Below are 11,667 nucleotides of genomic sequence, written 5' to 3' on the forward strand. Positions count from 1 at the left end.
ACTACTCTATAATAACACTGACCACCTCAATGTAAGAGACTACTGCTCTATAATAACACTGACCACCCCAAGGTAAGAGACTACTGCTCTATAATAACACTGACCACCCCAAGGTAAGAGACTACTGCTCTATAATAACACTGACCACCCCAAGGTAAGAGACTACTGCTCTATTATAACACTGACCACCCCAAGGTAAGAGACTACTGCTCTATTATAACACTGACCACCCCAAGGTAAGAGACTACTGCTCTATTATAACACTGACCACCCCAAGGTAAGAGACTACTGCTCTATTATAACACTGACCACCCCAAGGTAAGAGACTACTGCTATATAATAACACTGACCACCACAAGGTAAGAGACTACTACTCTATAATAACACTGACCACCCCAAGGTAAGAGACTACTGCTCTATTATAACACTGACCACCCCAAGGTAAGAGACTACTGCTCTATTATAACACTGACCACCCCAAGGTAAGAGACTACTGCTCTATTATAACACTGACCACCCCAAGGTAAGAGACTACTACTCTATAATAACACTGACCACCTCAATGTAAGAGACTACTGCTCTATAATAACACTGACCACCCCAAGGTAAGAGACTACTGCTCTATAATAACACTGACCACCTCAAGGTAAGAGACTACTGCTCTATAATAACACTGACCACCCCAAGGTAAGAGACTACTGCTCTATTATAACACTGACCACCCCAAGGTAAGAGACTACTGCTCTATAATAACACTGACCACCCCAAGGTAAGAGACTACTGCTCTATAATAACACTGACCACCCCAAGGTAAGAGACTACTGCTCTATTATAACACTGACCACCCCAAGGTAAGAGACTACTGCTCTATTATAACACTGACCACCCCAAGGTAAGAGACTACTGCTCTATTATAACACTGACCACCCCAAGGTAAGAGACTACTGCTCTATTATAACACTGACCATCCCAAGGTAAGAGACTACTGCTATATAATAACACTGACCACCCCAAGGTAAGAGACTACTACTCTATAATAACACTGACCACCCCAAGGTAAGAGACTACTGCTCTATTATAACACTGACCACCCCAAGGTAAGAGACTACTGCTCTATTATACCACTGACCACCCCAAGGTAAGAGACTACTGCTCTATTATAACACTGACCACCCCAAGGTAAGAGACTACTACTCTATAATAACACTGACCACCTCAATGTAAGAGACTACTGCTCTATAATAACACTGACCACCCCAAGGTAAGAGACTACTGCTCTATAATAACACTGACCACCTCAATGTAAGAGACTACTGCTCTATAATAACACTGACCACCCCAAGGTAAGAGACTACTGCTCTATAATAACACTGACCACCCCAAGGTAAGAGACTACTGCTCTATTATAACACTGACCACCCCAAGGTAAGAGACTACTACTCTATAATAACACTGACCACCCCAAGGTAAGAGACTACTGCTCTATTATAACACTGACCACCCCAAGGTAAGAGACTACTACTCTATAATAACACTGACCACCTCAATGTAAGAGACTACTGCTCTATAATAACACTGACCATCCCAAGGTAAGAGACTACTGCGCTATAATAACACTGACCACCCCAAGGTAAGAGACTACTGCTCTATAATAACACTGACCACCCCAAGGTAAGAGACTACTGCTCTATAATAACACTGACCATCCCAAGGTAAGAGACTACTGCTATAATAAGATTGACCACAGTTTAAGTAGTTGGACTGATTTTCTTTGTTGTACATACTCTAGGTTCTGAGAGAGAGGTCAATCTAACTCCGTGTTGTTCATACTGTAGGTTCTGAGAGAGAGGTCAATCTAACTCCGTGTTGTTCATACTGTAGGTTCTGAGAGAGAGGTCAATCTAACTCCGTGTTGTTCATACTGTAGGTTCTGAGAGAGAGGTCAATCTAACTCCGTGTTGTTCATACTGTAGGTTCTGAGAGAGAGGTCAATCTAACTCCGTGTTGTTCATACTGTAGGTTCTGAGAGAGAGGTCAATCTAACTCCGTGTTGTTCATACTGTAGGTTCTGAGAGAGAGGTCAATCTAACTCCGTGTTGTTCATACTGTAGGTTCTGAGAGAGAGGTCAATCTAACTCCGTGTTGTTCATACTGTAGGTTCTGAGAGAGAGGTCAATCTAACTCCGTGTTGTTCATACTGTAGGTTCTGAGAGAGAGGTCAATCTAACTCTGTGTTGTTCATACTGTAGGTTCTGAGAGAGAGGTCAATCTAACTCCGTGTTGTTCATACTGTAGGTTCTGAGAGAGAGGTCAATCTAACTCCGTGTTGTTCATACTGTAGGTTCTGAGAGAGTGGTCAGTCTAACAGTCTAACTTTAATGCAGGTATTGGTAGAGTGGAGATTCTAATGGTGGCAGAGGTCAGAACTGTGTGGTGGTACCTTACTGGTTATCAGGCCAAGGAGAGTAGTGGGACTGTCAATTTTCATATCCAGAGTGAGAAAGACCTTTTGTAGGTACTTTGTCTGCACTGCTGTTTAAGGAACTCTATAATATATGTTAATGATGGTCTGAAGACTGCTTTGATTTGGTAGAATACCAAATGTTAAACTAGAAATTGGAGAGTAAGGCACTTGCAGCGCCATTGACGGCTTCCACCATTCTTCCAACATTTTAAAGTAGTCAAGGTAGTTAACTGGGTGGGTTTTCCTATGGGTTGTACCCTCAGTGGTGCTGCACACATTGTCAAAGACACTATAATTGAACAGATTTTAAGATGAATCCTCTTTCTATCTCTATGGGTCAAGGTCACATTAATAGAAGGAAGAAACTGAGCTTGTAGAAAACAGCCAGTAGGGGGAGACAAACACTTAATAAAGAAGGTATTATACCCAACATGAGGGACTTTTCTGACCAGCATCACATTGACACACAGATTATAGACAAAACCTAAAATTGACCCTTACCTTGACCCTAACCTTCACCTAATTTGAACCAATTCAGATACTGAACAGATGATAAATGTCCTGTTGTACTTGTGGTGACCTTTTATCCATGGATAAAACGTGTCCTGTGTTTTTAGTACTGATGCAGTACATAAGGCCTACATAGAATATGAATAATGACATTAATGATATATCTCAAATGGCACCATATTCTCTGTGTAGTACACTACTTTTGATCGGGGTTCATCACTATGTAGGAAATAGGGTTCCATTTGGGACACACAGTTTAGGGAAGTTATTGCTTGAGCACATTTTGTATTGTAACTTCAGTTGATTTCAGCATGCATTGCTATTTAACCCTATCACTAACTTCCTTTAATTAATAACAGCTTCCTGTATGTCCGTCTGTCCTTCCGACCGTCTGTCAGTGGATGGTGGTTTTTAGCAGACCTGGACCACGTTCATTAGGTGCACACCAGAGTAAAAATGTTTTACAACGGCAAATAAAAAAATGTTTTATTAGACAGTTCATCCTTCCCTGTTTCAGTTTGCTTTCTTCCATTTTGTGCCCAATGAATACAACCCAAATACTTTAGCTTTGCTTGGTTGAGCCTGGCTTAATGGAACCAATATAATAGTCCCAAAAGCTCAAAAGATTTGACACATTTCAAATAGATTTTAAGCCCAGTTCTGGTTATTTGTTATTTTTTTATTCATCCAGAAACATTATTAAAACCTGTAGCGGAACCTCTCGACAATATCTGGTGAAATGGCGAAATTCAACTTTTTTGGGGTGAAATATTTAACTTTAATACATTCACAAGTGCAATACACCAAATTAAAGCTTAACTTCTTGATAATCTAGCCATCGTTTTTCCAAAAGGCTTTACGGCACACCAAGTGATTATGTTAGGTCAGTGCCTATTCACAAAAAAAACATACAGCCATTTTCCAGCCAAAGAGAGGAGTCACAAAAAGCAGAAATAGAGATAAAATGTATCACTAACCTTTGATGATCTTCATCAGATGGCACTCATAGGACTTCATGTTACACATTACATGTATGTTTTGTTCGATGAAGTTCATATTTATATAAAAACATCTCAGTTTACATTGGCGCGTTACGTTCAGTAATGTTTTGCAGAGAGCCACGTCAATTTACAGAAATACTCATCATAAACGTTGATGAAAGATACAAGTGTTATGCATAGGATTAAAGATAAACTTCTCCATAACCTCTTTGGGCTAGGGGGCAGTATTTTCACGTTCGGATGAAAACCGTGCCCAGAGTAAACTGCATGCTACTCAGGCCCAGAAGGTAGGAAATTCATATTGTTAGTAGATTTGGATAGAAAACACAAAGTTTCTAAAACTGTTTGAATGATGTCTGTGAGTATAACATAACTCATATGGCAGGTACTGGTATTAACCATGATATCTGACTGTTATTAACCCTGTAGGTACTGGTATTAACCATGATATCTGACTGTTGTTAACCCTGTAGGTACTGGTATTAACCATGATATCTGACTGTTTTTAACCCTGTAGGTACCGGTCTACACCACATCAGGCTGATAATTGTGCTGGCAAACTAGAATATGGTAAGGCGGTCTGTGTTGAGATACGTAATGAACAGAGTTCTCTAGATGCATGGAATGACTTGTCATGTGACAGGAAACTCAACTGCATTTGTGAAAAAGTGGTTTAACATCACCATGACAACATACTGTAACACATACAGTAGCCTACAGTGCACACAATTTCCTCATTCATTCTCTCTCTCTCTCTCTCTTTCACACACACACACACAGTCTCTCTGTCTCAAACCCACACACACACCCTCACACACACATGCACGCACAAGCACGCACACATATGTACACGTACACATGCATGCACACTCCAACCGAATGCCCCAACACACAAGGGGAACAAAATAGTTCCGAAAAATACAACTACCACGAACCGTGACATACACGCATGTACAAACAGTACACAAAACAATCCCGCACACCCAACAGGCGGGCCTGCTGGGTAATAAAGCCCTACTAATCACCCTAACTAAAAACAGGTGTAACCAATAAACAAATAAGGAGGGGGAGGGAAAAGTCAGTGGTGGCTAGTAGGCCGGTGACGACGACCGCCGAGCGCCACCCGAACAGGAAGGGGAACCAACTTCGGAAGGAGTCGCGACATTGTAGCTTCCTGTGGACCAGTAGTTATGTTTCACACATCATCAGATACAACTTGAACTTAGTACATTTGACTTTGTGCATTCAAATATTTCTCAATTCAAATATATTCTACAGATATTTACATGCTCCAATTTAGTCCTGGTGATGACATTCTCAACAGTACCAAACCACCATTACATACACTGTATAGGAAGGAGGTGACTGTATCACCAATCAATGAGTGTAATAGAGATATCAAAGGGTATCAAAGGATGCTACTTAAAAATCTTTGACAGTCAATATTTGTTGTCAAGTTACATATAAGCACAATATCAGATGCTCATATTTGACTGTTGTTCCCCTATATGGGTCCCAAAAGAGTGAAATTAAGTGGTTCCTTTCAGTCGTTCAACAAGCTGTCAATCAAAACCTCCTTGAACAATCAGGTTCATTAAGAGAGAGGGCGGCAGGTAGCCCAGAAGTTAAGATCGTTGGGCCAGTAAGCGAAAGTTTGCTGCTTCTTTAAAATGCGAGCCGACTACATAAAATAATCTGTCGATGTGCTCTTGAGCAAGGCACCCTAATTGGTCCTGTACGTCTCTCTGGATAAGAGCATCTGCTAAATGACTCAAATGTAAATGTAGAGGTTGGTTTCTGTTGTCATCTCATCCTCACTGGTTAAGACTACCCATCCTCAATATCCACTTGGAACAGTTTGTAGTCTCACATCTATTGTCTGGACATTATAATGACCCATGTTTGTAGTCCTGGACCTCCTGAACATGTTGATGTATATTTGGGAGTAAACAGAGGGTCCAAATCAGCAGAAAGATGAAAGGGGGAGTTACGGAAACTTCTGAATTATCTTGAGGCTGTTACATATTATATTGACTATATGTGACTCACCACCTGGATTCGGGTTAAAAACAGTCAGCTATCATGGTTAATACCAGTACCTACAGGGTTAAAACAATCAGATATCATGGTTAATACCAGTACCTACAGGGTTAAAAACAGTCAGATATCATGGTTAATACCAGTACCTACAGGGTTAAAAACAGTCAGATATCATGGTTAATACCAGTACCTACAGGGTTAAACAACAGTCAGATATCATGGTTAATACCAGTACCTACAGGGTTAACAACAGTCAGATATCATGGTTAATACCAGTACCTACAGGGTTAAAACAGTCAGCTATCATGGTTAATACCAGTACCTACAGGGTTAAAACAATCAGATATCATGGTTAATACCAGTACCTACAGGGTTAAAAACAGTCAGATATCATGGTTAATACCAGTACCTACAGGGTTAAAAACAGTCAGATATCATGGTTAATACCAGTACCTACAGGGTTAAACAACAGTCAGATATCATGGTTAATACCAGTACCTACAGGGTTAACAACAGTCAGATATCATGGTTAATACCAGTACCTACAGGGTTAAAACAGTCAGCTATCATGGTTAATACCAGTACCTACAGGGTTAAAAACAGTCAGATACCATGGTTAATACCAGTACCTACAGGGTTAAAAACAGTCAGATATCATGGTTAATACCGGTATCTACAGGGTTAACAACAGTCAGATATCATGGTTAATACCAGTACCTACAGGGTTAAAAACAGTCAGATATCATGGTTAATACCAGTACCTACAGGGTTAAAAACAGTCAGATATCATGGTTAATACCAGTACCTACAGGGTTAAAAACAGTTAGATATCATAGTTAATACCAGTACCTACAGGGTTAACAACAGTCAGATTTCATGGTTAATACCAGTACCTACAGGGTTAAAAACAGTCAGATATCATGGTTAATACCAGTACCTACAGGGTTAAAAACAGTCAGATATCACGGTTAATACCAGTATCTACAGGGTTAAAAAACAGTCAGATATCATGGTTAATACCAGTACCTACAGGGTTAAAAACAGTCAGATAGCATGGTTAATACCAGTACCTACAGGGTTAAAAACAGTCAGATATCATGGTTAATACCAGTTCCTACAGGGTTAAACAACAGTCAGATATCATGGTTAATACCAGTACCTACAGGGTTAAAAACATTCAGATAACTTCCTTCATACTGGATACAGCCATAAAAATGTCACCCATAAACTCATCTGTCTCTGGGGAAGTAGATAAAGGGCCAAAATCCTGAAGTAACCCTTTAATACAACATTTCACTTTGTCTCCCATCGCCATCAATGAATGTCTAAATTTGATTTGAGTGTAAAATATAATTTGACTCATATAATCTATGATGAAGCATCTCTGTTGTTTCATCTGTAAATGGAGGAAGAATAGCTGTATTCAAAGTGGTGTTTTCTCACCCCATCTCTCTTCCTGTTGAGGGGGACTTGACTCGTTAAAGATACAGCTTCACACATGAACAGGAAATATAGTGGCCAGTGACAGTTAACCCCTCACCTTCCTAATGTTAGTCAGCTAGCTAATGTTAGTAGAATTCAGAACACATCATATGTTTAGCAAATTCGTAACATTTCATGTAAATTGTAGTTCATAACATATTTACACATTGTAATTCTTAACAGATCAGACACATTGTAATTCATAACATATCATACACATTGGATGATGGGCATCCACAAACTGATGCATACCATGTGAAAGGTAACATGTCATACTAAATGGGTGTCTCAGATTTGCGTACCGTATAATACGAAATGCTCTGAGACCAGGTTGGAAATACACAGTGGCGAGTTACGTAGGACTTTATGAACATAACAATGTACGTTTCTGCAGTTACTTTACATCCTGAAATACAGAGCCTCAAACATTTCAGATCATTTAAATTCTCGTCTTAAAGGAACAACGTTTCATTTAGGAGCTGTAGTATTTAGCATTTGATGTATTCATTTCCATAAGTACGTCATTTCAAAAGTTTTCCTTGTGAAGTAAGGTACCTTCATTTGGAAGATCATTTGTATTCTGCTTTTGAATATTAACAATCTGTTTGTTAGTTTATTTTGAAGCCTTGGAGCATGGGGCATCAGCCAACCTCATCACATTAACATAAGCTAAATTGTTTGTGTGGCATTGCAAGAATAATAACTATTGGTTTAGATTTCCATGTGTGTGTCTCCATGACTACGATGTATTTACCAGTGTTCTGAGATTCAGGTTGTTTATGCTCCAGTTCACAGTATCCTGTCCACAGCTTTTCCTCAAATCAAATGAAAGTGTATTTGTCACGTGCGCCAAATACAACCGTTGTGAAATGCTTACTTAACCAATAGCGCAAAAAAGGTGTTTGGTGAACAATAGGTAAGTAAAGAAATAAAACAACAGTAAAAAGACAGACTATATACAGTAGCGAGGCTAAAAAAGTAGCGAGGCTACATACAGACACCGGTTAATCAGGCTGATTGAGGTAGTATGTACATGTAGATATGGTTAAAGTGACTATATGATGAACAGAGAGTAGCAGTAGCGTAAAAGAGGGGTTGTCAGGATTGGTGGGCGGCGGAACACAATGCAGATAGCCCGGTTAGCCAATGTGCGGGAGCACTGGTTGGTCAGCCCAATTGAGGTAGTATGTACATGAATGTATAGTACAAGTGACTATGCATATGTGATACACAGAGAGTAGCAGCAGCGTAAAAAGAGAGTTTGGGGGGCACACAATGCAAATAGTCCGGGTAGCCATTTGATTACCTGTTCAGGAATCTTATGGCTTGGGGGTAAAAACTGTTGAGAAGCCTTTTTGTCCTAGACTTGGTACTCTGGTACCGTTTGCCAAGCAGTAGTAGAGACAACAGTCTATGACTGGGGTGGCTGGGGACTTTAACAATTTTTAGGGCCTTCCTCTGACACCACCTGGTGTAGAGGTCCTGGAAGGCAGGCAGCTTAACCACAGTGATGTCCTGGCCCGTACGTACTACCCTCTGAAGTGCCTTGCGGTCAGAGGCCTTGCAATTGCCGTACCAGGCAGTGATGCAACCAGTCAGGATGCTCTCGATGTTGCAGCTGTAGAACCTTTTGACGATCTCAGGACCCATGCCAAATCTGTTTAGTTTCCTTGGGGGGGAATAGGCTTTGTGCCCTCTTCACGACTGTCTTGGTGTGTTTGGACCATTCTAGTTTGTTGTTGATGTGGACACCGAGGAACTTGAAGCTCTCAACCTGCTCCACTACAGCCCCATCGATGAGAATGGGGGCGTGTTCAGTCTTCCTTGTCCTGTAGTCCACAATCATCTCCTTAGTCTTGGCTACGTTGAGGGATAAGTTGTTATTCTGGCAAAATCTACATTAGCATAAATCTCCTCAGACTGCTCCATATAAAGGCTAATTCTAATTACTACCTTAAAATATACTTTGGTACTTTATGTATCTGCACACAGTACAACAGACAGTATATTATGTTGTATATCCTGTTAAACAGCTGCTTTAGTTTATCAGTCTGTTGGGTCTGAGAACGTAGTGTTACATGTGTAGGGAGAACTTCACACCTTAACCGGTGGTTTGAGCAGACAGCAACCTCCAGGAAGAGACACAACAGCAGATATACACCATGATGAGTGTGTGGGTATGTAGTAGATAAAATATTGGACTCAGTGAATTTGCACATAGATCACAGCATTACTGAGGCTTTGACACCCCAGCCTTCAAACTGAGGTCCCGTTATGGGTTGCAAATCGGTCTTCTCGCAAAAACACCTATCAACTATTATAACTACAATATTGAAAGCTGAGACTCTCTAAAGAACACAATGGTTTCCTACATTATAAACAATTATAATCACTCTATTGAAAGCTGAGACTCTCTAAAGAACACGATAGTTTACTCCATTATAAACTATTAGAACCACTCTATTGAAAGCTGAGACTCTCTAAAGAACACGATGGCTTCCTACATTATAAACTATTAGAACCACTCTATTGAAAGCTGAGACTCTCTAAAGAACACGATGGTTTCCTACATTATAAACTATTAGAACCACTCTATTGAAAGCTGAGACTCTCATGGACAAGATGGTTTTCTCCATTATAAACTATTATGACCTATGAATCCATGTTTGCATCTTTCTTGTAAAAAGGGAACTTCAGACTTGTGTGTGTGCTCATGCATTCATTTGGGCGGACCCTCTCAGTACTGTTCTGCTCTCTGTGTCCAACTGCAGATGACACTGTTTTAACAATTCAATCACATTCAATCAGGAAGCTGGTTAAAGAACATTGTTCCTTTATTACTTTACTTTGTTGTTATGATAAAAGCCATTTATGCTAACAATTTAACATGCAAAAAAAATATCAAGATATGAATAATAAACAAGTACAAGCCTATGGCAAATTACATTAAATGTACATTTGTCATTTAGCAGAAGCCCTCATCCAGAGAGACTTACATACTAATAAAAACTATTAATATAAGCATTTTACAGATTGAATGTCTACATACGATCCTCTAAATTAAAACAATTCAATGTTTTTGTTTTTGTGTTTTTATGCTCTTAATTTTATTCTTCTCTATGTCTCTCTGACACTTAGGCTCTATCTCAATTAGTCTTTCCTCGATTTCTCTCCTCCTGTCTCCTCTCCTCTCCTCCTTGACAACACTATTAGAGGAGAAAGTCCAGGGTCACTCCTCTTGGACCATATTATCCAATGTGTTTTGAGGATCAGAGGAGGAAGGATGCAAGGAGGATGGATTCATTGAGAAAAAGCAGTTGGCAAGTCTGTAATACCACTATTTTACCTCTGTGGTGAGTTGATATCTCAATTATCACTTACATTTCAGCACTGTATCCAACCATCAACATGATAACTACTAGACATCATCACTTAACCATTCATCATGACCATCAACATGAAAACTACTAGACATCATCATGACCATCAACATGATAACTACTAGACATAATCACTTAACCATTCATCATGACCATCAACATGATAACTACTAGACATCATCACTTAACCATTCATCATGACCATCAACATGAAAACTACTAGACATCATCACTTAACCATTCAGTATGACCATCAACATGATAACTACTAGACATCATCACTTAACCATTCAGTATGACCATCAACATGATAACTTCTAGACATCATCATGACCATCAACATGACAACTACTAGACATCATCACTTAACCATTCATCATGACCATCAACATGATAACTACTAGACATCATCACTTAACCATTCATCATGACCATCAACATGATAACTACTAGACATCATCACTTAACCATTCAGTATGACCATCAACATGATAACTACTAGACATCATCACTTAACCATTCAGCATGACTCTCAACATGATAACTACTAGACATCATCACTTAACCATTCAGTATGACCATCAACATGATAACTACTAGACATCATCACTTAACCATTCAGTATGACCATCAACATGATAACTACTAGACATCATCACTTAACCATTCAGTATGACCATCAACATGATAACTACTAGACATCATCATGACCATCAACATGACAACTACTAGACATCATCACTTAACCATTCAGTATGACCATCAACATGATAACTACTAGACATAATCA

General features: G+C 39.5%; 1 protein-coding gene across 1 annotated transcript in view; it reads right to left on the reverse strand.

The window, feature by feature from the left end:
- Positions 1 to 10,308: 10,308 nt before the first annotated feature.
- Positions 10,309 to 11,667, reverse strand: part of LOC110497268 (C-type lectin lectoxin-Phi2-like) — a 15,506-nt gene continuing 14,147 nt past the window's right edge. Inside the window, exon 7 of the mRNA XM_090210167.1 lies at positions 10,309 to 11,667. This exon is cut by the window's right edge and continues 908 nt beyond it. The gene's annotated coding sequence lies outside the window, so the exon portion shown is untranslated.

The sequence above is a fragment of the Oncorhynchus mykiss genome, chromosome 19 (genome assembly GCF_057628025.1).
Source record: "Oncorhynchus mykiss isolate SJ-2025 chromosome 19, ASM5762802v1, whole genome shotgun sequence".
NCBI classification, from domain to species: Eukaryota; Metazoa; Chordata; class Actinopteri; order Salmoniformes; family Salmonidae; genus Oncorhynchus; species Oncorhynchus mykiss.